Consider the following 25,688-nt stretch of genomic DNA (forward strand, 5'->3'; position numbering starts at 1 on the left):
CTCCATCGTTCCCCCACTCGTGAACAAGATCCCGAGATACTTAAACTCCTCCACTTGGGGGAGGACCCCATCCCCAACCCGGAGAGAGCACTCTACCCTTTTCCGGCTGAGAACCATGGTCTCGGATTTGGAGGTGCTGATTCTCATCCCAGCCGCTTCGCACTCGGCTGCGAACTGCTCCAGCGAGAGCTGAAGGTCACGGCTCGATGAAGCCAACAGAACCACATCATCTGCAAAAAGCAGAGACCCAATCCTGAGGTCACCGAACCGGATGCCCTCAACGCCCTGGCTGCGCCTAGAAATTCTGTCCATAAAAACTATGAACAGAATCGGTGACAAAGGGCAGCCCTGACGGAGTCCAACCCTCACCGGGAACGAGTCCGACTTATTGCCGCCCATGCGGACCAAACTCTGGCACCGGTCATACAGGGACCGAACCGCCCTTAAAAGGGAGCCCGGTACCCCATACTCCCGGAGCACTCCCCACAGGACCCCACGAGGGACACGGTCGAATGCCTTTTCCAAGTCCACAAAACACATGTAGACTGGTCGGGCAAACTCCCATGAACCCTCCAGAACCCTGCTGAGAGTATAGAGCTGGTCCACTGTTCCACGGCCAGGGCGAAAACCACACTGCTCCTCCTGAATCCGAGGTTCGACAATCCGGCGGACCCTCCTTTCCAGGACCCCCGAATAGACCTTACCAGGGAGGCTGAGGAGTGTGATCCCCCTGTAGTTGGAGCACACCCTCCGGTCCCCCTTCTTAAAGAGGGGGACCACCACCCCGGTCTGCCAGTCCAGCGGTACTGCCCCCGATGTCCACGCGATGCTGCAGATGCGTGTCAACCAGGACAGCCCCGCAGCATCCAGAGCCTTGAGGAACTCTGGGCGAATCTCGTCCACCCCCGGGGCCCGGCCACCGAGGAGCTTTTTGACCACCTCAGCGACCTCCACCCCCGAGATAGGCGAGTCCACCCCCAAGTCCCCACACTCTGCTTCCATATTGGAAGGCGTGTCGGTGGGATTGAGGAGGTCCTCGAAGTACTCCCTCCACCGACCCAAAACGTCCCGAGCTGAGGTCAGCAGCGCACCATCCCCACCATAAATAGTGTTGATGCTGCACCGCTTTCCCGCCCGGAGCCGCCGGATGGTGGACCAGAATCTCCTCGAAGCCGTCCGGAAGTCGTTCTCCATGGCCTCACCAAACTCCTCCCACACCCGAGTTTTTGCCTCAGCGACCGCCAAAGCCGCATTCCGCTTGGCCTGCCGGTAGCCGTCAGCTGCGTCTGGAGTCCCACAGGCCAGAAAGGCCCGATAAGACTCCTTCTTCAGCTTGACGGCATCCCTTACCACCGGTGTCCACCAGCGGGTTCGGGGATTACCGCCGCGACAGGCACCGACCACCTTGCGGCCGCAGCTCCGGTCAGCCGCCTCCACAATGGAGGCACGGAACATGGCCCATTCGGACTCAATGTCCCCCGCCTCCCCCGGGATATGGGAGAAGTTCTGCTGGAGGTAGGAGTTGAAACTCTCCCTGACAGGGGATTCCGCCAGACATTCCCAGCAGACCCTCACTATACGCTTGGGCCTGCCAGGCCTGGCCGGCTTCCTCCCCCACCAGCGGAGCCAACCCACCACCAGGTAGTGATCGGTTGACAGCTCCGCCCCTCTCTTCACCCGAGTGTCCAAAACATGCGGCCGCAAGTCCGACGACACGACTACAAAGTCGATCATCGAACTGCGGCCTAGGGTGTCCTGGTGCCAAGTGCACATATGGACACCCTTATGCTTGAACATGGTGTTCATTATGGACAGTCCGTGACGAGCACAGAAGTCCAATAACAAAACACCGCTCGGGTTCAGATCGGGGGGGCCGTTCCTCCCAATCACGCCCCTCCAGGTCTCACTGTCGCTGCCCACGTGAGCATTGAAGTCCCCCAGCAGAACAAGGGAGTCCCCAGGAGGAGCGCTCTCCAACACCCCTTCCAAGGACTCCAAAAAGGGTGGGTATTCCGAACTGCTGTTTGGCGCATAAGCGCAAACAACAGTAAGGACCCGTCCCCCCACCCGAAGGCGGAGGGAGGCTACCCTCTCGTCCACTGCGGTAAACCCCAATGTACAGGCGCCCAGCCTGGGGGCAATAAGTATGCCCACGCCCGCTCGGCGCCTCTCCCCGCGGGCAACTCCAGAGTGGAAAAGGGTCCAACCCCCCTCAAGGAGACTGGTTCCAGAGCCCAAGCCGTGCGTCGAGGTGAGTCCGACTATATCTAGCCGGAACTTCACAACCTCGCGCACCAGCTCAGGCTCTTTCCCCATCAGAGAGGTGACATTCCATGTCCCTAGAGCTAGCTTCTGCAGCCGAGGATCGGACCGCCAAGGTCCCCGCCTTTGGCCGCCGCCCAGATCACTTCGCACCCGACCCCTTTGGCCCCTCCCATGGGTGGTGAGCCCATTGGAGGGGGGACCCACGTGCCTTGTTCGGGCTGCGCCCGACCAGGCCCCATGGGTGTAGGCCTGGCCGCCAGGCGCTCGCCATCGAGCCCCACCCCCAGGCCTGGCTCCAGGGGGGGGCCCCGGTGACCCGCGTCCGGGCAAGGGAAACCGTGAATCCAGGATTTTTCTCCTCATAAGGGGTTTTTGAGCCGTGCTTCGTCTGGTTCCTCACCCAGGACCTGTTTGCCTTGGGTGACCCTACCAGGGGCATAAAGCCCCAGACAACATAGCTCCTGGGATCATTGTAACACGCAAACCCCTCCACCACGATAAGGTGTCGGCTCCAGGAGGGGTATTTTATATATATATATTTTTTTTTTCTCTCATTCATAAAGGCAGCTTTTAGAAACCGTTTTACTCTAAATACTTCCTGGTAATTCTAGGTGCTGTAAGCTGTTCGTGCCTTTATTCCACCAGGGCGCGATCTTCTCACAAACTTGAAGACTGTCACTCCCCATTCACGTTTTACAACTTATTGTTAATGATAAAGAGACAGCTTTTTACACACAGTTTTAAACAAAGTACTGATTTTATTCCTCTTCAACTGACCGCTTTGTTTTCTATGCAAAAACCACTTCGCCACAGAAGACTCGATATTATTGGCATAGCAAGTTCTGCTCTTCTCCTTTCAAAACTTGCTAAAAGCTGTATTTAAAAGAACAGATTGGCCGGGGTAATTCACACCCTTCAATGCCAGCTTAATGTTTAGGTTAGTGGGAATCACAGAGGAATTAGGGATGGAAACTTCTTTGCTGGTGGTAGAAGCGGTCTGGTGAATTTTTAGAGAGAAGAGGCCGTCGATGTTTGAATGTAGAAAATTGTTCTGGCTGCAGCCTGCAGTATGGACTTGTTGGTGTGTGTAGCTCCCAGTGTTCTGACAGCGCGACATTTTGGGGAAGCATGTGATTCAGCAGCTACCAGTGGGCTTCGTGCGGCGGAGATTTTGTGGCTGTTAGCGGAGTTGATAACAGAGGGTCGTTAAGAGAAGCCTGCATGCAGTAGGCAAAGGAGTAATGTTTGCCGGCGGGGGACGTGCGGCGATTAACCTGCGCGGTAGTGAAAAGGAGTTAAAAAGAAGGAAGTGTGCGGATGCGGAAAGAATGGAATAATTGTGGTAGGCTGCCGGCTGTGTAGTTTGGTGAATGTTTGGTGTGGGTCCGGCGCTGCCGATTGGATGGTGGGGCTGCAGTGTGAGTCAGATAAAAAAAAAAAAAGAACATTAGTAGGATCCAATGGGACCAACTGGCATGTATAGAGGCGTGTAATGCAAAAGGGCTGTTTTGGGTAGCATCTCTCGCTTACGGCCATACCACCCTGAACACGCCCGATCTCGTCTGATCTCGGAAGCTAAGCAGGGTAGGGTCTGGTTAGTACTTGGATGGGAGACCACCTGGGAATACCAGGTGCTGTAAGCTTTTCTCACTTTTACTTTATACAGGGGGCGCTCCACTTCACGATTAATTTAAATCTATCACTCCCCTTCCATTTTACTATTTTATATATATATATATTTTTTTTTCTCTCATTCATAAAGGCAGCTTTTAGAAACCGTTTTACTCTAAATACTTCCTGGTAATTCTAGGTGCTGTAAGCTGTTCGTGCCTTTATTCCACCAGGGCGCGATCTTCTCACAAACTTGAAGACTGTCACTCCCCATTCACGTTTTACAACTTATTGTTAATGATAAAGAGACAGCTTTTTACACACAGTTTTAAACAAAGTACTGATATTATTCCTCTTCAACTGACCGCTTTGTTTTCTATGCAAAAACCACTTCGCCACAGAAGACTCGATATTATTGGCATAGCAAGTTCTGCTCTTCTCCTTTCAAAACTTGCTAAAAGCTGTATTTAAAAGAACAGGTTGGGCGGGGTAATTCACACCCTTCAATGCCAGCTTAATGTTTAGGTTAGTGGGAATCACAGAGGAATTAGGGATGGAAACTTCTTTGCTGGTGGTAGAAGCGGTCTGGTGAATTTTTAGAGAGAAGAGGCCGTCGATGTTTGAATGTAGAAAATTGTTCTGGCTGCAGCCTGCAGTATGGACTTGTTGGCGTGTGTAGCTCCCAGTGTTCTGACAGCGCGACGTTTTGGGGAAGCATGTGATTCAGCAGCTAGCAGTGGGCTTCGTGCGGCGGAGATTTTCTGGCTGTTAGCGGAGTTGATAACAGAGGGTCGTTAAGAGAAGCCTGCATGCAGTAGGCAAAGGAGTAATGTTTGCCGGCGGGGGACGTGTGGCGATTAACCTGTGCGGTAGTGAAAAGGAGTTAAAAAGAAGGAAGTGTGCGGATGCGGAAAGAATGGAATAATTGTGGTAGGCTGCCGGCTGAGTAGTTTGGTGAATGTTTGGTGTGGGTCCGGCGCTGCCGATTGGATGGTGGGGCTGCAGTGAGAGTCAGATAAAAAAAAAAAAAAAAACATTAGTAGGATCCAATGGGACCAACTGGCATGTATAGAGGCGTGTAATGCAAAAGGGCTGTTTTTGGTAGCGTCTCTCGCTTATGGCCATACCACCCTGAACACGCCCGATCTCATCTGATCTTGGAAGCTAAGCAGGCTAGGGTCTGGATAGTACTTGGATGGGAGACCTCCTGGGAATACCAGGTGCCGTAAGCTTTTCTCACTTTTACTTTATACAGGGGGCGCTCCACTTCACGATTAATTTAAATCTATCACTCCCCTTCCATCCATCCATTTTCCAAACCGCTTATCCTATTGGGTCGCGGGGGGTCTGGAGCCTATCCCGGAATCAATGGGCACGAGGCAGGGAACAACCCAGGATGGGGGGCCAGCCCATCGCAGGGCACACTCACACACCATTCACTCACACATGCACACCTATGGGCAATCTAGAAACTCCAATTAGCCTCAGCATGTTTTTGGACTGTGGGGGGAAACCGGAGTACCCGGAGGAAACCCCACGACGACACGGGGAGAACATGCAAACTCCGCACACATGTGACCCAGGCGGAGACTCGAACCCGGGTCCCAGAGGTGTGAGGCGACAGTGCTAACCACTGCACCACCATGCCGCCCCCCACTCCCCTTCCATTTTACTATTTTATATATATATATATATATATATATATATATATATATATATATATATATATATATATATATATTTTTTTTTTTTTTTTTCTCTCATTCATAAAGGCAGCTTTTAGAAACCGTTTTACTCTAAATACTTCCTGGTAATTCTAGGTGCTGTAAGCTGTTCGTGCCTTTATTCCACCAGGGCGCGATCTTCTCACAAACTTGAAGACTGACACTCCCCATTCACGTTTTACAACTAATTGTTAATGATAAAGAGACAGCTTTTTACACACAGTTTTAAACAAAGTACTGATTTTATTCCTCTTCAACTGACCGCTTTGTTTTCTATGCAAAAACCACTTCGCCACAGAAGACTCGATATTATTGGCATAGCAAGTTCTGCTCTTCTCCTTTCAAAACTTGCTAAAAGCTGTATTTAAAAGAACAGATTGGCCGGGGTAATTCACACCCTTCAATGCCAGCTTAATGTTTAGGTTAGTGGGAATCACAGAGGAATTAGGGATGGAAACTTCTTTGCTGGTGGTAGAAGCGGTCTGGTGAATTTTTAGAGAGAAGAGGCCGTCGATGTTTGAATGTAGAAAATTGTTCTGGCTGCAGCCTGCAGTATGGACTTGTTGGTGTGTGTAGCTCCCAGTGTTCTGACAGCGCGACGTTTTGGGGAAGCATGTGATTCAGCAGCTACCAGTGGGCTTCGTGCGGCGGAGATTTTGTGGCTGTTAGCGGAGTTGATAACAGAGGGTCGTTAAGAGAAGCCTGCATGCAGTAGGCAAAGGAGTAATGTTTGCCGGCGGGGGACGTGCGGCGATTAACCTGTGCGGTAGTGAAAAGGAGTTAAAAAGAAGGAAGTGTGCGGATGCGGAAAGAATGGAATAATTGTGGTAGGCTGCCGGCTGAGTAGTTTGGTGAATGTTTGGTGTGGGTCCGGCGCTGCCGATTGGATGGTGGGGCTGCAGTGTGAGTCAGATAAAAAAAAAAAAAAAACCAGGAGTAGGATCCAATGGGACTAACTGGCATGTATAGACGCGTGTAATGCAAAAGGGCTATTTTTGGTAGCATCTTTTGCTTACGGCCATACCACCCTGAACACGCCCGATCTCGTCTGATCTCGGAAGCTAAGCAGGGTAGGGTCTGGTTAGTACTTGGATGGGAGACCACCTGGGAATACCAGGTGCTGTAAGCTTTTCTCACTTTTACTTTATACAGGGGGCCCTCCACTTCACGATTAATTTAAATCTATCACTCCCCTTCCATTTTACTATTTTATATATATATTTTTTTTTTTCTCTCATTCATAAAGGCAGCTTAATAGAAACCGTTTTACTCTAAATACTTCCTGGTCATTCTAGGTGCTGTAAGCTGTTCGTGCCTTTATTCCACCAGGGCGCGATCTTCTCACAAACTTGAAGACTGTCACTCCCCATTCACGTTTTACAACTTATTGTTAATGATAAAGAGACAGCTTTTTACACACAGTTTTAAACAAAGTACTGATATTATTCCTCTTCAACTGACCGCTTTGTTTTCTATGCAAAAACCACTTCGCCACAGAAGACTCGATATTATTGGCATAGCAAGTTCTGCTCTTCTCCTTTCAAAACTTGCTAAAAGCTGTATTTAAAAGAACAGATTGGCCGGGGTAATTCACACCCTTCAATGCCAGCTTAATGTTTAGGTTAGTGGGAATCACAGAGGAATTAGGGATGGAAACTTCTTTGCTGGTGGTAGAAGCGGTCTGGTGAATTTTTAGAGAGAAGAGGCCGTCGATGTTTGAATGTAGAAAATTGTTCTGGCTGCAGCCTGCAGTATGGACTTGTTGGTGTGTGTAGCTCCCAGTGTTCTGACAGCGCGACGTTTTGGGGAAGCATGTGATTCAGCAGCTACCAGTGGGCTTCGTGCGGCGGAGATTTTGTGGCTGTTAGCGGAGTTGATAACAGAGGGTCGTTAAGAGAAGCCTGCATGCAGTAGGCAAAGGAGTAATGTTTGCCGGCGGGGGACGTGCGGCGATTAACCTGTGCGGTAGTGAAAAGGAGTTAAAAAGAAGGAAGTGTGCGGATGCGGAAAGAATGGAATAATTGTGGTAGGCTGCCGGCTGAGTAGTTTGGTGAATGTTTGGTGTGGGTCCGGCGCTGCCGATTGGATGGTGGGGCTGCAGTGTGAGTCAGATAAAAAAAAAAAAAAAACCAGGAGTAGGATCCAATGGGACTAACTGGTATGTATAGACGCGTGTAATGCAAAAGGGCTGTTTTTGGTAGCGTCTCTCGCTTACGGCCATACCACCCTGAACGCGCCTGATCTCGTCTGATCTCGGAAGCTAAGCAGGCTAGGGTCTGGTTAGTGCTTGGATGGGGGACCACCTGGAAATACCAGGTGCTGTAAGCTTTTCTCACTTTTACCTTATACAGGGGGCGCTCCACTTCACGATTAATTTAAATCTATCACTCCCCTTCCATTTTACTATTTTATATATATATATATTTTTTTTTCTCTCATTCCTAAAGGCAGCTTTTAGAAACCGTTTTACTCTAAATACTTCCTGGTAATTCTAGGTGCTGTAAGCTGTTCGTGCCTTTATTCCACCAGGGCGCGATCATCTCACAAACTTGAAGACTGTCACTCCCCATTCACGTTTTACAACTTATTGTTAATGATAAAGAGACAGCTTTTTACACACAGTTTTAAACAAAGTACTGATATTATTCCTCTTCAACTCACCGCTTTGTTTTCTATGCAAAAACCACTTCGCCACAGAAGACTCGATATTATTGGCATAGCAAGTTCTGCTCTTCTCCTTTCAAAACTTGCTAAAAGCTGTATTTAAAAGAACAGATTGGCCGGGGTAATTCACACCCTTCAATGCCAGCTTAATGTTTAGGTTAGTGGGAATCACAGAGGAATTAGGGATGGAAACTTCTTTGCTGGTGGTAGAAGCGGTCTGGTGAATTTTTAGAGAGAAGAGGCCGTCTATGTTTGAATGTAGAAAATAGTTCTGGCTGCAGCCTGCAGTATGGACTTGTTGGTGTGTGTAGCTCCCAGTGTTCTGACAGCGCGACGTTTTGGGGAAGCATGTGATTCAGCAGCTACCAGTGGGCTTCGTGCGGCGGAGATTTTGTGGCTGTTAGCGGAGTTGATAACAGAGGGTCGTTAAGAGAAGCCTACATGCAGTAGGCAAAGGAGTAATGTTTGCTGGCGGGGGACGTGCGGCGATTAACCTGTGCGGTAGTGAAAAGGAGTTAAAAAGAAGGAAGTGTGCGGATGCGGAAAGAATGGAATAATTGTGGTAGGCTGCCGGCTGAGTAGTTTGGTGAATGTTTGGTGTGGGTCCGGCGCTGCCGATTGGATGGTGGGGCTGCAGTGTGAGTCAGATAAAAAAAAAAAAAAAAACAGGAGTAGGATCCAATGGGACTAACTGGCATGTATAGACGCGTGTAATGCAAAAGGGCTGTTTTTGGTAGCATCTCTCGCTTACGGCCATACCACCCTGAACGCGCCCGATCTCGTCTGATCTCGGAAGCCAAGCAGGGTAGGGTCTGGTTAGTATGTGGATGGGAGACCTCCTGGGTATACCAGGTGCTGTAAGCCTTTCTCACTTTTACTTTATACAGGGGGCGCTCCACTTCACGATTAATTTAAATCTATCACTCCCCTTCCATTTTACTATTTTATATATATATATTTTTTTTTTTCTGTCATTCCTAAAGGCAGCTTTTAGAAACCGTTTTACTCTAAATACTTCCTGGTAATTCTAGGTGCTGTAAGCTGTTCGTGCCTTTATTCCACCAGGGCGCGATCTTCTCACAAACTTGAAGACTGTCACTCCCCATTCACGTTTTACAACTTATTGTTAATGATAAAGAGACAGCTTTTTACACACAGTTTTAAACAAAGTACTGATATTATTCCTCTTCAACTCACCGCTTTGTTTTCTATGCAAAAACCACTTCGCCACAGAAGACTCGATATTATTGGCATAGCAAGTTCTGCTCTTCTCCTTTCAAAACTTGCTAAAAGCTGTATTTAAAAGAACAGATTGGCCGGGGTAATTCACACCCTTCAATGCCAGCTTAATGTTTAGGTTAGTGGGAATCACAGAGGAATTAGGGATGGAAACTTCTTTGCTGGTGGTAGAAGCGGTCTGGTGAATTTTTAGAGAGAAGAGGCCGTCGATGTTTGAATGTAGAAAATAGTTCTGGCTGCAGCCTGCAGTATGGACTTGTTGGTGTGTGTAGCTCCCAGTGTTCTGACAGCGCGACGTTTTGGGGAAGCATGTGATTCAGCAGCTACCAGTGGGCTTCGTGCGGCGGAGATTTTGTGGCTGTTAGCGGAGTTGATAACAGAGGGTCGTTAAGAGAAGCCTACTTGCAGTAGGCAAAGGAGTAATGTTTGCTGGCGGGGGACGTGCGACGATTAACCTGTGCGGTAGTGAAAAGGAGTTAAAAAGAAGGAAGTGTGCGGATGCGGAAAGAATGGAATAATTGTGGTAGGCTGCCGGCTGAGTAGTTTGGTGAATGTTTGGTGTGGGTCCGGCGCTGCCGATTGGATGGTGGGGTTGCAGTGTGAGTCAGATAAAAAAAAAAAAAAACAGGAGTAGGATCCAATGGGACTAACTGGCATGTATAGACGCGTGTAATGCAAAAGGGCTGTTTTTGGTAGCATCTCTCGCTTACGGCCATACCACCCTGAACACGCCCGATCTCGTCTGATCTCGGAAGCCAAGCAGGGTAGGGTCTGGTTAGTACTTGGATGGGAGACCTCCTGGGAATACCAGGTGCTGTAAGCCTTTCTCACTTTTACTTTATACAGGGGGCGCTCCACTTCACGATTAATTTAAATCTATCACTCCCCTTCCATTTTACTATTTTATATATATATTTTTTTTTTTCTGTCATTCCTAAAGGCAGCTTTTAGAAACCGTTTTACTCTAAATACTTCCTGGTAATTCTAGGTGCTGTAAGCTGTTCGTGCCTTTATTCCACCAGGGCGCGATCTTCTCACAAACTTGAAGACTGTCACTCCCCATTCACGTTTTACAACTTATTGTTAATGATAAAGAGACAGCTTTTTACACACAGTTTTAAACAAAGTACTGATATTATTCCTCTTCAACTCACCGCTTTGTTTTCTATGCAAAAACCACTTCGCCACAGAAGACTCGATATTATTGGCATAGCAAGTTCTGCTCTTCTCCTTTCAAAACTTGCTAAAAGCTGTATTTAAAAGAACAGATTGGCCGGGGTAATTCACACCCTTCAATGCCAGCTTAATGTTTAGGTTAGTGGGAATCACAGAGGAATTAGGGATGGAAACTTCTTTGCTGGTGGTAGAAGCGGTCTGGTGAATTTTTAGAGAGAAGAGGCCGTCGATGTTTGAATGTAGAAAATAGTTCTGGCTGCAGCCTGCAGTATGGACTTGTTGGTGTGTGTAGCTCCCAGTGTTCTGACAGCGCGACGTTTTGGGGAAGCATGTGATTCAGCAGCTACCAGTGGGCTTCGTGCGGCGGAGATTTTGTGGCTGTTAGCGGAGTTGATAACAGAGGGTCGTTAAGAGAAGCCTACATGCAGTAGGCAAAGGAGTAATGTTTGCTGGCGGGGGACGTGCGGCGATTAACCTGTGCGGTAGTGAAAAGGAGTTAAAAAGAAGGAAGTGTGCGGATGCGGAAAGAATGGAATAATTGTGGTATGCTGCCGGCTGAGTAGTTTGGTGAATGTTTGGTGTGGGTCCGGCGCTGCCGATTGGATGGTGGGGTTGCAGTGTGAGTCAGATAAAAAAAAAAAAAAACAGGAGTAGGATCCAATGGGACTAACTGGCATGTATAGACGCGTGTAATGCAAAAGGGCTGTTTTTGGAAGCATCTCTCGCTTACGGCCATACCACCTTGAACACGCCCGATCTCGTCTGATCTCGGAAGCCAAGCAGGGTAGGGTCTGGTTAGTACTTGGATGGGAGACCTCCTGGGAATACCAGTGCTGCAAGCCTTTCTCACTTTTACTTTATACAGGGGGCGCTCCACTTCACGATTAATTTAAATCTATCACTCCCCTTCCATTTTACTATTTTATATATATATATATATTTTTTTCTCTCATTCCTAAAGGCAGCTTTTAGAAACCGTTTTACTCTAAATACTTCCTGGTAATTCTAGGTGCTGTAAGCTGTTCGTGCCTTTATTCCACCAGGGCGCGATCTTCTCACAAACTTGAAGACTGTCACTCCCCATTCACGTTTTACAACTTATTGTTAATGATAAAGAGACAGCTTTTTACACACAGTTTTAAACAAAGTACTGATATTATTCCTCTTCAACTGACCGCTTTGTTTTCTATGCAAAAACCACTTCGCCACAGAAGACTCGATATTATTGGCATAGCAAGTTCTGCTCTTCTCCTTTCAAAACTTGATAAAAGCTGTATTTAAAAGAACAGATTGGCCGGGGTAATTCACACCCTTCAATGCCAGCTTAATGTTTAGGTTAGTGGGAATCACAGAGGAATTAGGGATGGAAACTTCTTTGCTGGTGGTAGAAGCGGTCTGGTGAATTTTTAGAGAGAAGAGGCCGTCGATGTTTGAATGTAGAAAATAGTTCTGGCTGCAGCCTGCAGTATGGACTTGTTGGTGTGTGTAGCTCCCAGTGTTCTGACAGCGCGACGTTTTGGGGAAGCATGTGATTCAGCAGCTACCAGTGGGCTTCGTGCGGCGGAGATTTTATGGCTGTTAGCGGAGTTGATAACAGAGGGTCGTTAAGAGAAGCCTACATGCAGTAGGCAAAGGAGTAATGTTTGCTGGCGGGGGACGTGCGGCGATTAACCTGTGCGGTAGTGAAAAGGAGTTAAAAAGAAGGAAGTGTGCGGATGCGGAAAGAATGGAATAATTGTGGTAGGCTGCCGGCTGAGTAGTTTGGTGAATGTTTGGTGTGGGTCCGGCGCTGCCGATTGGATGGTGGGGTTGCAGTGTGAGTCAGATAAAAAAAAAAAAAAACAGGAGTAGGATCCAATGGGACTAACTGGCATGTATAGACGCGTGTAATGCAAAAGGGCTGTTTTTGGTAGCATCTCTCGCTTACGGCCATACCACCCTGAACACGCCCGATCTCGTCTGATCTCGGAAGCCAAGCAGGGTAGGGTCTGGTTAGTACTTGGATGGGAGACCTCCTGGGAATACCAGGTGCTGTAAGCCTTTCTCACTTTTACTTTATACAGGGGGCGCTCCACTTCACGATTAATTTAAATCTATCACTCCCCTTCCATTTTACTATTTTATATATATATATTTTTTTTTTTCTCTCATTCCTAAAGGCAGCTTTTAGAAACCGTTTTACTCTAAATACTTCCTGGTAATTCTAGGTGCTGTAAGCTGTTCGTGCCTTTATTCCACCAGGGCGCGATTTTCTCACAAACTTGAAGACTGTCACTCCCCATTCACGTTTTACAACTTATTGTTAATGATAAAGAGACAGATTTTTACACACAGTTTTAAACAAAGTACTGATATTATTCCTCTTCAACTCACCGCTTTGTTTTCTATGCAAAAACCACTTCGCCACAGAAGACTCGATATTATTGGCATAGCAAGTTCTGCTCTTCTCCTTTCAAAACTTGCTAAAAGCTGTATTTAAAAGAACAGATTGGCCGGGGTAATTCACACCCTTCAATGCCAGCTTAATGTTTAGGTTAGTGGGAATCACAGAGGAATTAGGGATGGAAACTTCTTTGTTGGTGGTATAAGCGGTCTTGTGAATTTTTAGAGAGAAGAGGCCGTCGATGTTTGAATGTAGAAAATAGTTCTGGCTGCAGCCTGCAGTATGGACTTGTTGGTGTGTGTAGCTCCCAGTGTTCTGACAGCGCGACGTTTTGGGGAAGCATGTGATTCAGCAGCTACCAGTGGGCTTCGTGCGGCGGAGATTTTGTGGCTGTTAGCGGAGTTGATAACAGAGGGTCGTTAAGAGAAGCCTACATGCAGTAGGCAAAGGAGTAATGTTTGCTGGCGGGGGACGTGCGACGATTAACCTGTGCGGTAGTGAAAAGGAGTTAAAAAGAAGGAAGTGTGCGGATGCGGAAAGAATGGAATAATTGTGGTAGGCTGCCGGCTGAGTAGTTTGGTGAATGTTTGGTGTGGGTCCGGCGCTGCCGATTGGATGGTGGGGCTGCAGTGTGAGTCAGGTAAAAAAAAAAAAAAACAGGAGTAGGATCCAATGGGACTAACTGGCATGTATAGACGCGTGTAATGCAAAAGGGCTGTTTTTGGTAGCATCTCTCGCTTACGGCCATACCACCCTGAACACGCCTGATCTCGTCTGATCTCGGAAGCTAAGCAGGGTAGGGACTGGTTAGTACTTGAATGGGAGACCACCTGGGAATACCAGGTGCTGTAAGCTTTTCTCACTTTTACTTTATACAGGGGGCGCTCCACTTCACGATTAATTTAAATCTATCACTCCCCTTCCATTTTACTATTTTATATATATTTTTTTTTTTTCTCTCATTCATAAAGGCAGCTTTTAGAAACCGTTTTACTCTAAATACTTCCTGGTAATTCTAGGTGCTGTAAGCTGTTCGTGCCTTTATTCCACCAGGGCGCGATCTTCTCACAAACTTGAAGACTGTCACTCCCCATTCACGTTTTACAACTTATTGTTAATGATAAAGAGACAGCTTTTTACACACAGTTTTAAACAAAATACTGATATTATTCCTCTTCAACTGACCGCTTTGTTTTCTATGCAAAAACCACTTCGCCACAGAAGACTCGATATTATTGGCATAGCAAGTTCTGCTCTTCTCCTTTCAAAACTTGCTAAAAGCTGTATTTAAAAGAACAGATTGGCCGGGGTAATTCACACCCTTCAATGCCAGCTTAATGTTTAGGTTAGTGGGAATCACAGAGGAATTAGGGATGGAAACTTCTTTGCTGGTGGTAGAAGCGGTCTGGTGAATTTTTAGAGAGAAGAGGCCGTCGATGTTTGAATGTAGAAAATTGTTCTGGCTGCAGCCTGCAGTATGGACTTGTTGGTGTGTGTAGCTCCCAGTGTTCTGACAGCGCGACGTTTTGGGGAAGCATGTGATTCAGCAGCTACCAGTGGGCTTCGTGCGGCGGAGATTTTGTGGCTGTTAGCGGAGTTGATAACAGAGGGTCGTTAAGAGAAGCCTGCATGCAGTAGGCAAAGGAGTAATGTTTGCCGGCGGGGGACGTGCGGCGATTAACCTGTGCGGTAGTGAAAAGGAGTTAAAAAGAAGGAAGTGTGCTGATGCGGAAAGAATGGAATAATTGTGGTAGGCTGCCGGCTGAGTAGTTTGGTGAATGTTTGGTGTGGGTCCGGCGCTGCCGATTGGATGGTGGAGCTGCAGTGTGAGTCAGATAAAAAAAAAACAAAACCAGGAGTAGGATCCAATGGGACTAACTGGCATGTATAGACGCGTGTAATGCAAAAGGGCTGTTTTTGGTAGCATCTCTCGCTTACGGCCATACCACCCTGAACACGCGCGATCTCGTCTGATCTCGGAAGCTAAGCAGGGTAGGGTCTGGTTAGTACTTGGATGGGATTCCACCTGGGAATACCAGGTGCTGTAAGCTTTTCTCACTTTTACTTTATACAGGGGGCGCTCCACTTCACGATTAATTTAAATCTATCACTCCCCTTCCATTTTACTATTTTATATATATATATATTTTTTTTCTCTCATTCATAAAGGCAGCTTTTAGAAACCGTTTTACTCTAAATACTTCCTGGTAATTCTAGGTGCTGTAAGCTGTTCGTGCCTTTATTCCACCAGGGCGCGATCTTCTCACAAACTTGAAGACTGTCACTCCCCATTTACGTTTTACAACTTATTGTTAATGATAAAGAGACAGCTTTTTACACACAGTTTTAAACAAAGTACTGATATTATTCCTCTTCAACTGACCGCTTTGTTTTCTATGCAAAAACCACTTCGCCACAGAAGACTCGATATTATTGGCATAGCAAGTTCTGCTCTTCTCCTTTCAAAACTTGCTAAAAGCTGTATTTAAAAGAACAGATTGGCCGGGGTAATTCACACCCTTCAATGCCAGCTTAATGTTTAGGTTAGTGGGAATCACAGAGGAATTAGGGATGGAAACTTCTTTGCTGGTGGTAGAAGCGGTCTGGTGAATTTTTAGAGAGAAGAGGCCGTCGATGTTTGAATGTAGAAAATTGTTCTGGCTGCAGCCTGCAGTATGGACTTGTTGGTGTGTGTAGCTCCCAGTGTTCTGACAGCGCGACGTTTTGGGGAAGCATGTGATTCAGCAGCTACCAGTGGGCTTCGTGCGGCGGAGATTTTGTGGCTGTTAGCGGAGTTGATAACAGAGGGTCGTTAAGAGAAGCCTGCATGCAGTAGGCAAAGGAGTAATGTTTGCGGGCGGGGGACGTGCGGCGATTAACCTGTGCGGTAGTGAAAAGGAGTTAAAGAGAAGGAAGTGTGCGGATGCGGAAAGAATGGAATAATTGTGGTAGGCTGCCGGCTGAGCAGTTTGGTGAATGTTTGGTGTGGGTCCGGCGCTGCCGATTGGATGGTGGGGCTGCAGTGTGAGTCAGTTAAAAAAAAAAAAAAACAGGAGTAGGATAGAATGGGACTAACTGGCATGTATAGAGGCGTGTAATGCAAAAGGACTGTTTTTGTTTGCGGCTCTCGCTCATGGCCATACCACCCTGAACATGCCTGATCTCGTCTGATCTCGGAAGCTAAGCGGGGTAGGGTCTGGTTAGTACTTGGATGGGAGACTGCTTGGGAATACCAGGTGCTGTAAGCTTTTCTCACTTTTACTTTATACAGGGGGCACTCCACTTCACGATTAATTTAAATCTATCACTCCCCTTCCATTTTACTATTTTATATATTTCTTTTTTCTCTCATTCATAAAGGCAGCTTTTACACACCGTTTTACTCTAAATACCGCCTGGTAATTCTAGGTGCTGTAAGCTGTTCGTGCCTTTATTCCACCAGGGCGCGATCTTCTGACAAACTTGAAGACTGTCACTCCACATTCACGTTTTACAACTTATTGTTAATAATAAAGAGACAGCTTTTTACACACAATTTTAAACAAAGTACTGATATAATTCCTCTTAAACTCACCGCTTTGTTTTCTATGCAAACACCACTTCGCCACAGAATATTCGATATTATTGGCATATTATCTGCTCTTCTCCTCCTTTCAAAACTTGCTAAAAGCTGTATTTAAAAGAGCAGGTTGGCCGGGGTAATTCACACCCTTCAATGCCAGCTTAATGTTTAGGTTAGTGGGAATCACAGAGGAATTAGGGATGGAAACTTCTTTGCTGGTGGTAGAAGCGGTCTGGTGAATTTTTAGAGAGAAGAGGCCGTCAATGTTTGAATGTAGAAAATTGTTCTGGCTGCAGCCTGCAGTATGGACTTGTTGGTGTGTGTAGCTCCCAGTGTTCTGACAGCGCGACGTTTTGGGGTAGCATGTGATTCAGCAGCTACCAGTGGGCTTCGTGCGGCGGAGATTTTGTGGCTGTTAGTGGAGTTGATAACAGAAGGTCATTAAGAGAAGCCTGCATGCGGTAGGCAAAGGAGTAATGTTTGCCGGCGGGGGACGTGCGGCGATTAACCTGTGCGGTAGTGAAAAGGAGTTAAAGAGAAGGAAGTGTGCGGATGCGGAAAGAATGGAATAATTGTGGTAGGCTGCCGGCTGAGTAGTTTGGTGAATGTTTGCTGTGGTTCCGGCACTGCCGATTGGATGGTGGGGCTGCAGTGTGAGTCAGATAAAAAAAAAAAAAAAAACATTAGTAGGATCCAATGGGACTAACTGGCATGTATAGACGCGTGTAATGCAAAAGGGCTGTTTTTGGCAGCGTCTCTCGCTTACAGCCATACCACCCTGAACACGTCAGATCTTGTCTGATCTCGGAAGCTAAGCAAGGTAGGGTCTGGTTAATACTTGGATGGGAGACCACCTGGGAATACCAGGTGCTGTAAGCTATTCTCACTTTTACTTTATACAGGGGGCGCTCCACTTCACGATTAATTTAAATCTATCACTTCCCTTCCATTTTACTATTTTATATATATATATATATTTTTTCTCTCATTCATAAAGGCAGCCTTTACACACCGTTTTACTCTAAATACTGCCTGGTAATTCTATGTGCTGTAAGCTGTTCGTGCCTTTATTCCACCAGGGAGCGATCTTCTCACAAACTTGAAGACTGTCACTCCCCATTCACGTTTTACAACTCATTGTTAATGATAAAGAGACAGCTTTTTACACACAGTTTTAAACAAAGTACTGATATAATTCCTCTTCAACTCACCACTTTGTTTTCTATGCAAAAACCACTTCGCCACAGAAGACTCGATATTATTGGCATATTATCTGCTCTTCTCCTCCTTTCAAAACTTGCTAAAAGCTGTATTTAAAAGAGCAGGTTGGCCGGGGTAATTCACACCCTTCAATGCCAGATTAATGTTTAGGTTAGTGGGAATCACAGAGGAATTAGGGATGGAAACTTCTTTACTGGTGGTAGAAGCGGTCTGGTGAATTTTTAGAGAGAAGAGGCCGTCGATGTTTGAATGTAGAAAATTGTTCTGGCTGCAGCCTGCAATATGGACTTGTTGGCGTGTGTAGCTCCCAGTGTTCTGACAGCGTGACATTTTGGGGAAGCATGTGATTCAACAGCAACCAGTGGGCTTCGTGCGGCGGAGATTTTGTGACTGTTAGCGGAGTTGATAAGAGAGGGTCTTTAAGAGAAGCCTGCATGCGGTAGGCAAATGAGTAATGTTTGCCGGCGGGGGACGCGCGGCGATTAACCTGTTCGGTAGTGAAAAGGACTTAAAGAGAAGGAAGTGTGCGGATGCGGAAAGAATGGAATAATTGTGGTAGGCTGCCGGCTGAGTAGTTTGGTGAATGTTTAGTGTGGGTGCGGCGCTGCCGATTGGATGGTGGTGCTGCAGTGTGAGTCAGATAAAAAAAAAAAAAACAGGAGTAGGATCCAATGGGACTAACTGGCATGTATAGAGGCGTGTAATGCAAAAGGACTGTTTTTGTTCACGGCTCTTGCTCATGGCCATACCACCCTGAACACGCCTGATCTCGTCTGATCTCGAAAGCTAAGCGGGGTAGGGTCTGGTTAATACTTGGATGGGAGACTGCTTGGGAATACCAGGTGCTGTAAGCTTTTCTCACTTTTACTTTGTACAGGGGGCGCTCCACTTCACTATTAATTTAAATCTATCACTCCCCTTCCATTTTACTATTTTACATAATTTTTTTTTTTCTCTCTCTTTCATAAAGGCAGCTTTTGGAAACCGTTTTACTCTTAATACTGCCTGGTAATTCTAGGTGCTGTAAGCTGTTCGTGCCTTTATTCCACCAGGGAGCGATCTTCACACAAACTTGAAGACTGTCACTCCCCATTCACGTTTTACAACTTATTGTTAATAATAAAGAGACAGCTTTTTACACTCAGTTTTAAACAAAGTACTGATATAATTCCTCTTAAACTCACCACTTTGTTTTCTATGCAAAAACCACTTCGCCACAGAAGACTTGATATTTTTGGCATAGCAAGGTCTGCTCTTCTCCTCCTTTCAAAACTTGCTAAAAGCTGTATTTAAAAGAGCAGGTTGGCCGGGGTAATTCACACCCTTCAATGCCAGATTAATGTTTAGGTTAGTGGGAATCACAGAGGAATTAGGGATGGAAACTTCTTTGCTGATGGTAGAAGCGGTCTGGTGAATTTTTAGAGAGAAGAGGCCGTCGATGTTTCAATGTAGAAAATTGTTCTGGCTGCAGCCTGCAGTATGGACTTGTTGGCGTGTGTAGCTCCCAGTGTTCTGACAGCGTAACGTTTTGGGGAAGCATGTGATTCAACAGCTACCAGTGGGCTTCGTGCGGCAGAGATTTTGTGGCTGTTAGCGGAGTTGATAACAGAGGGTCGTTAAGAGAAGCCTGCATGCGGTAGGCAAAGGAGTAATGTTTGCCGGCGGGGGACGTGCGGCGATTAACCTGTGCGGTAGTGAAAAGGAGTTAAAGAGAAGGAAGTGTGCGGGTGCGGAAATAATGGAATAATTGTGGTAGGCTGCCGGCTGAGTAGTTTGGTGAATGTTTGGTGTGGGTCCGGCACTGCCGATTTGATGGTGGGGCTGCAGTGTGAGTCAGATAAAAAAAAAAAAAAAAACAGGAGTAGGATCCAATGGGACTAACTGGCATGGATAGACGCATGTAATGCAAAAGGGCTATTTTTGGTAGCTTCTCTCGCTTACGGCCATACCACCCTGAACGCGCCCGATCTCGTCTGATCTCGGAAGCTAAGCAGGCTAGGGTCTGGTTAGTACTTGGATGGGAGACCACCTGGGAATTCCAGGTGCTGTAAGCTTTTCTCACTTTTACTTCATACAGGGGGCGCTCCACTTCACGATTAATTTAAATCTATCACTCCCCTTCCATTTTACTATTTTATATATTTCTTTTTTCTCTCATTCATAAAGGCAGCTTTTACACACCGTTTTACTCTAAATACCGCCTGGTAATTCTAGGTGCTGTAAGCTGTTCGTGCCTTTATTCCACCAGGGCGCGATCTTCTGACAAACTTGAAGACTGTCACTCCACATTCACGTTTTACAACTTATTGTTAATAATAAAGAGACAGCTTTTTACACACAGTTTTAAACAAAGTACTGATATAATTCCTCTTAAACTCACCGCTTTGTTTTCTATGCAAACACCACTTCGCCACAGAATATTCGATATTATTGGCATATTATCTGCTCTTCTCCTCCTTTCAAAACTCGCTAAAAGCTGTATTTAAAAGAGCAGGTTGGCCGGGGTAATTCACACCCTTCAATGCCAACTTAATGTTTAGGTTAGTGGGAATCACAGAGGAATTAGGGATGGAAACTTCTTTGCTGGTGGTAGAAGTGGTCTGGTGAATTTTTAGAGAGAAGAGGCCGTCGATGTTTGAATGTAGAAAATTGTTCTAGCTGCAGCCTGCAGTATGGACTTGTTGGTGTGTGTAGCTCCCAGTGTTCTGACAGCGCGACGTTTTGGGGAAGCATGTGATTCAGCAGCTACCAGTGGGCTTCGTGCGGCGGAGATTTTGTGGCTGTTAGCGGAGTTGATAACAGAGAGTCGTAAAGAGAAGCCTGCATGCGGTAGGCAAAGGAGTCATGTTTGCCGGCGGGGGACGTGCGGCGATTAACCTGTGCGGTAGTGAAAAGGAGTTAAAAAGAAGGAAGTGTGCGGATGCGGAAAGAATGGAATAATTGTGGTAGGCTGCCGGCTGAGTAGTTTGGTGAATGTTTGCTGTGGTTCCGGCACTGCCGATTGGATGGTGGGGCTGCAGTGTGAGTCAGATAAAAAAAAAAAAAAAAACCAGGAGTAGGATCCAATGGGACTAACTGGCATGTATAGACGCGTGTAATGCAAAAGGGCTGTTTTTGGTAGTGTCCCTCGCTTACAGCCATTCCACCCTGAACACGCCAGATCTTGTCTGATCTCGGAAGCTAAGCAGGGTAGGGTCTGGTTAGTACTTCGATGGGAGACCACCTGGGAATACCAGGTGCTGTAAGCTTTTCTCACTTTTACTTTAAACAGGGGGCGCTCCACTTCACGATTAATTTAAATCTATCACTCCCCTTCCATTTTACTATTTTATATATATATATTTTTTTTCTCTCATTCATAAAGGCAGCTTTTACACACGGTTTTACTCTAAATACTTCCTGGTAATTCTAGGTGCTGTAAGCTGTTCGTGCCTTTATTCCACCAGGGCGCGATCTTCTCACAAACTTGAAGACTGTCACTCCCCATTCACGTTTTACAACTTATTGTTAATGATAAAGAGACAGCTTTTTACACACAGTTTTAAACAAAGTACTGATATTATTCCTCTTCAACTGACCGCTTTGTTTTCTATGCAAAAACCACTTCGCCACAGAAGACTCGATATTATTGGCATAGCAAGTTCTGCTCTTCTCCTTTCAAAACTTGCTAAAAGCTGTATTTAAAAGAACAGATTGGCCGGGGTAATTCACACCCTTCAATGCCAGCTTAATGTTTAGGTTAGTGGGAATCACAGAGGAATTAGGGATGGAAACTTCTTTGCTGGTGGTAGAAGCGGTCTGGTGAATTTTTAGAGAGAAGAGGCCGTCAATGTTTGAATGTAGAAAATTGTTCTGGCTGCAGCCTGCAGTATGGACTTGTTGGTGTGTGTAGCTCCCAGTGTTCTGACAGCGTGACGTTTTGGGGAAGCATGTGATTCAGCAGCTACCAGTGGGCTTCGTGCGGCGGAGATTTTGTGGCTGTTAGCGGAGTTGATAACAGAGGGTCGTTAAGAGAAGCCTGCATGCAGTAGGCAAAGGAGTAATGTTTGCCGGCGGGGGACGTGCGGCGATTAACCTGTGCGGTAGTGAAAAGGAGTTAAAAAGAAGGAAGTGTGCGGATGCGGAAAGAATGGAATAATTGTGGTAGGCTGCCGGCTGAGTAGTTTGGTGAATATTTGGTGTGGGTCCGGCGCTGCCGATTGGATGGTGGGGCTGCAGTGTGAGTCAGATAAAAAAAAACAAACCAGGAGTAGGATCCAATGGGACTAACTGGCATGTATAGGCGCGTGTAATGCAAAAGGGCTGTTTTTGGTCGCGTCTTTCGCTTATGGCCATACCACCCTGAACACGCCCGATCTCATCAGATTTCGGAAGCCAAGCAGGGTAGGGTCTGGTTAGTACTTGGATGGGAGACCTCCTGGGAATACCAGGTGCTGTAAGCTTTTCTCACTTTTACTTTATACAGGGGGCACTCCACCTCACGATTAATTTAAATCTATCACTCCCCTTCCATTTTACTATTTTATATATTTCTTTTTTCTCTCATTCATAAAGGCAGCTTTTACACACGTTTTACTCTAAATACTGCCTGGTAATTCTGGGTGCTGTAAGCTGTTTGTGCCTTTATTCCACCAGGGCACGATCTTCTCACAAACTTGAAGACTGTCACTCCCCATTCATGTTTTACAACTTATTGTTAATAATAAAGAGACAGCTTTTTACACACAGTTTTAAACAAAGTACTGATATAATTCCTCTTCAACTCACCGCTTTGTTTTCTATGCAAAAACCAGTTCGCCACAGAAGACTTGATATTGTTGGCATAGCAAGGTCTGCTCTTCTCCTCCTTTCAAAACTTGCTAAAAGCTGTATTTAAAAGAGCAGGTTGGCCGGGGTAATTCACACCCTTCAATGCCAGATTAATGTTTAGGTTAGTGGGAATCACAGAGGAATTAGGGATGGAAACTTCTTTGCTGGTGGTAGAAGCGGTCTGGTGAATTTTTAGAGAGAAGAGGCCGTCGATGTTTGAATGTAGAAAATTGTTCTGGCTGCAGCCTGCAGTATGGACTTGTTGGTGTGTGTAGCTCCCAGTGTTCTGACAGCGCGACGTTTTGGGGAAGCATGTGATTCAGCAGCTACCAGTGGGCTTCGTGCGGCGGAGATTTTGTGGCTGTTAGCGGAGTTGATAACAGAGGGTCGTTAAGAGAATCCTGCATGCAGTAGGCAAAGGAGTAATGTTTGCCGGCGGGGGACGTGCGGCGATTAACCTGTGCGGTAGTGAAAAGGAGTTAAAAAGAAGGAAGTGTGCGGATGCGGAAAGAATGGAATAATTGTGGTATGCTGCTGGCTGAGTAGTTTGGTGAATGTTTGGTGTGGGTCCGGCGCTGCCGATTGGATGGTGGGGCTAGAGTGTGAGTCAGATAAAAAAAAAAAAGAACATTAGTAGGATCCAATGGGACCAACTGGCATGTATAGAGGCGTGTAATGCAAAAGGGCTGTTTTTGGTAGCATCTCTCGCTTACGGCCATACCACCCTGAACACGCCCGATCTCGTCTGATCTCGGAAGCTAAGCAGGGTAGGGTCTGGTTAGTACTTGGATGGGAGACCACCTTGGAATAACAGGTGCTGTAAGCTTTTCTCACTTTTACTTTATACAGGGGGCGCTCCACTTCACGATTAATTTAAATCTATCACTCCCCTTCCATTTTACTATTTTATATATATATTTTTTTTTTTCTCTCATTCATAAAGGCAGCTTTTAGAAACCGTTTTACTCTAAATACTTCCTGGTAATTCTAGGTGCTGTAAGCTGTTCGTGCCTTTATTCCACCAGGGCGCGATCTTCTCACAAACTTGAAGACTGTCACTCCCCATTCACGTTTTACAACTTATTGTTAATGATAAAGAGACAGCTTTTTACACACAGTTTTAAACAAAGTACTGATATTATTCCTCTTCAACTGACCGCTTTGTTTTCTATGCAAAAACCACTTCGCCACAGAAGACTCGATATTATTGGCATAGCAAGTTCTGCTCTTCTCCTTTCAAAACTTGCTAAAAGCTGTATTTAAAAGAACAGATTGGCCGGAGTAATTCACACCCTTCAATGCCAGCTTAATGTTTAGGTTAGTGGGAGTCACAGAGGAATTAGGGATGGAAACTTCTTTGCTGGTGGTAGAAGCGGTCTGGTGAATTTTTAGAGAGAAGAGGCCGTCGATGTTTGAATGTAGAAAATTGTTCTGGCTGCAGCCTGCAGTATAGACTTGTTGGTGTGTGTAGCTCCCAGTGTTCTGACAGCGCGACGTTTTGGGGAAGCATGTGATTCAGCAGCTACCAGTGGGCTTCGTGCGGCGGAGATTTTGTGGCTGTTAGCGGAGTTGATAACAGAGGGTCGTTAAGAGAAGCCTGCATGCAGTAGGCAAAGGAGTAATGTTTGCCGGCGGGGGACGTGCGGCGACTAACCTGTGCGGTAGTGAAAAGGAGTTAAAAAGAAGGAAGTGTGCGGATGCGGAAAGAATGGAATAATTGTGGTAGGCTGCTGGCTGAGTAGTTTGGTGAATGTTTGGTGTGGGTCCGGCGCTGCCGATTGGATGGTGGGGCTGCAGTGTGAGTCAGATAAAAAAAAAAAAAGAACATTAGTAGGATCCAATGGGACCAACTGGCATGTATAGAGGCGTGTAATGCAAAAGGGCTGTTTTTGGTAACATCACTCGCTTACGGCCATACCACCCTGAACACGCCCGATCTCGTCTAATCTCGGAAGCTAAGCAGGGTAGGGTCTGGTTAGTACTTGGATGGGAGACCACCTGGGAATACCAGGTGCTGTAAGCTTTTCTCACTTTTACTTTATACAGGGGGCGCTCCACTTCACGATTAATTTAAATCTATCACTCCCCTTCCATTTTACTATTTTATATATATATTTTTTTTCTCTCATTCATAAAGGCAGCTTTTAGAAACCGTTTTACTCTAAATACTTCCTGGTAATTCTAGGTGCTGTAAGCTGTTCGTGCCTTTATTCCACCAGGGCGCGATCTTCTCACAAACTTGAAGACTGTCACTCCCCATTCACGTTTTACAACTTATTGTTAATGATAAAGAGACAGCTTTTTACACACAGTTTTAAACAAAGTACTGATATTATTCCTCTTCAACTGACCGCTTTGTTTTCTATGCAAAAACCACTTCGCCACAGAAGACTCGATATTATTGGCATAGCAAGTTCTGCTCTTCTCCTTTCAAAACTTGCTAAAAGCTGTATTTAAAAGAACAGATTGGCCGGGGTAATTCACACCCTTCAATGCCAGCTTAATGTTTAGGTTAGTGGGAGTCACAGAGGAATTAGGGATGGAAACTTCTTTGCTGGTGGTAGAAGCGGTCTGGTGAATTTTTAGAGAGAAGAGGCCGTCGATGTTTGAATGTAGAAAATTGTTCTGGCTGCAGCCTGCAGTATGGACTTGTTGGTGTGTGTAGCTCCCAGTGTTCTGACAGCGCGACGTTTTGGGGAAGCATGTGATTCAGCAGCTACCAGTGGGCTTCGTGCGGCGGAGATTTTGTGGCTGTTAGCGGAGTTGATAACAGAGGGTCGTTAAGAGAAGCCTGCATGCAGTAGGCAAAGGAGTAATGTTTGCCGGCGGGGGACGTGCGGCGATTAACCTGTGCGGTAGTGAAAAGGAGTTAAAAATAAGGAAGTGTGCGGATGCGGAAAGAATGGAATAATTGTGGTAGGCTGCCGGCTGAGTAGTTTGGTGAATGTTTGGTGTGGGTCCGGCGCTGCCGATTGGATGGTGGTGCTGCAGTGTGAGTCAGATTAAAAATGAAAAAAAAACCAGGAGTAGGATC

The 25,688-nt window shown here is 46.3% G+C and overlaps 2 protein-coding genes, 16 non-coding genes and 2 pseudogenes across 18 annotated transcripts in view; 18 read left to right on the forward strand and 2 right to left on the reverse strand.

Moving 5' to 3' along the window:
- Positions 1 to 25,688, reverse strand: part of LOC125715120 (uncharacterized) — a 1,180,389-nt gene that overhangs the window by 818,850 nt on the left and 335,851 nt on the right. The gene's annotated exons all lie outside the window — the stretch shown is intronic.
- Positions 1 to 25,688, reverse strand: part of LOC125715114 (uncharacterized) — a 935,270-nt gene that overhangs the window by 571,963 nt on the left and 337,619 nt on the right. The gene's annotated exons all lie outside the window — the stretch shown is intronic.
- Positions 3,790 to 3,908, forward strand: LOC125730770 (5S ribosomal RNA). Its single transcript, XR_007391061.1, has one exon. It is a non-coding gene; the product is annotated as a 5S ribosomal RNA (ribosomal RNA).
- On the forward strand, positions 4,990 to 5,108 carry LOC125735359 (5S ribosomal RNA). The gene has a single exon (XR_007394655.1). It is a non-coding gene; the product is annotated as a 5S ribosomal RNA (ribosomal RNA).
- Positions 6,611 to 6,729, forward strand: LOC125730781 (5S ribosomal RNA). The gene has a single exon (XR_007391072.1). It is a non-coding gene; the product is annotated as a 5S ribosomal RNA (ribosomal RNA).
- On the forward strand, positions 7,810 to 7,928 carry LOC125730999 (5S ribosomal RNA). The gene has a single exon (XR_007391291.1). It is a non-coding gene; the product is annotated as a 5S ribosomal RNA (ribosomal RNA).
- Positions 9,010 to 9,128, forward strand: LOC125737006 (5S ribosomal RNA). Its single transcript, XR_007396273.1, has one exon. It is a non-coding gene; the product is annotated as a 5S ribosomal RNA (ribosomal RNA).
- LOC125732441 (5S ribosomal RNA) lies at positions 10,208 to 10,326 on the forward strand. Its single transcript, XR_007391821.1, has one exon. It is a non-coding gene; the product is annotated as a 5S ribosomal RNA (ribosomal RNA).
- LOC125730818 (5S ribosomal RNA) lies at positions 11,404 to 11,521 on the forward strand. The gene has a single exon (XR_007391107.1). It is a non-coding gene; the product is annotated as a 5S ribosomal RNA (ribosomal RNA).
- On the forward strand, positions 12,601 to 12,719 carry LOC125732442 (5S ribosomal RNA). The gene has a single exon (XR_007391822.1). It is a non-coding gene; the product is annotated as a 5S ribosomal RNA (ribosomal RNA).
- Positions 13,799 to 13,917, forward strand: LOC125735090 (5S ribosomal RNA). The gene has a single exon (XR_007394389.1). It is a non-coding gene; the product is annotated as a 5S ribosomal RNA (ribosomal RNA).
- Positions 14,995 to 15,113, forward strand: LOC125735553 (5S ribosomal RNA). The gene has a single exon (XR_007394847.1). It is a non-coding gene; the product is annotated as a 5S ribosomal RNA (ribosomal RNA).
- Positions 16,192 to 16,310, forward strand: LOC125731002 (5S ribosomal RNA). The gene has a single exon (XR_007391293.1). It is a non-coding gene; the product is annotated as a 5S ribosomal RNA (ribosomal RNA).
- Positions 17,385 to 17,503, forward strand: LOC125731644 (5S ribosomal RNA; annotated as a pseudogene).
- Positions 18,581 to 18,699, forward strand: LOC125731690 (5S ribosomal RNA; annotated as a pseudogene).
- LOC125733792 (5S ribosomal RNA) lies at positions 19,781 to 19,899 on the forward strand. The gene has a single exon (XR_007393128.1). It is a non-coding gene; the product is annotated as a 5S ribosomal RNA (ribosomal RNA).
- On the forward strand, positions 20,975 to 21,093 carry LOC125737100 (5S ribosomal RNA). Its single transcript, XR_007396367.1, has one exon. It is a non-coding gene; the product is annotated as a 5S ribosomal RNA (ribosomal RNA).
- On the forward strand, positions 22,169 to 22,287 carry LOC125734379 (5S ribosomal RNA). Its single transcript, XR_007393693.1, has one exon. It is a non-coding gene; the product is annotated as a 5S ribosomal RNA (ribosomal RNA).
- LOC125734425 (5S ribosomal RNA) lies at positions 23,362 to 23,480 on the forward strand. The gene has a single exon (XR_007393737.1). It is a non-coding gene; the product is annotated as a 5S ribosomal RNA (ribosomal RNA).
- On the forward strand, positions 24,559 to 24,677 carry LOC125734152 (5S ribosomal RNA). Its single transcript, XR_007393476.1, has one exon. It is a non-coding gene; the product is annotated as a 5S ribosomal RNA (ribosomal RNA).

The sequence above is a fragment of the Brienomyrus brachyistius genome, chromosome 2 (genome assembly GCF_023856365.1).
Source record: "Brienomyrus brachyistius isolate T26 chromosome 2, BBRACH_0.4, whole genome shotgun sequence".
In the NCBI taxonomy this organism is placed as follows: domain Eukaryota; kingdom Metazoa; phylum Chordata; class Actinopteri; order Osteoglossiformes; family Mormyridae; genus Brienomyrus; species Brienomyrus brachyistius.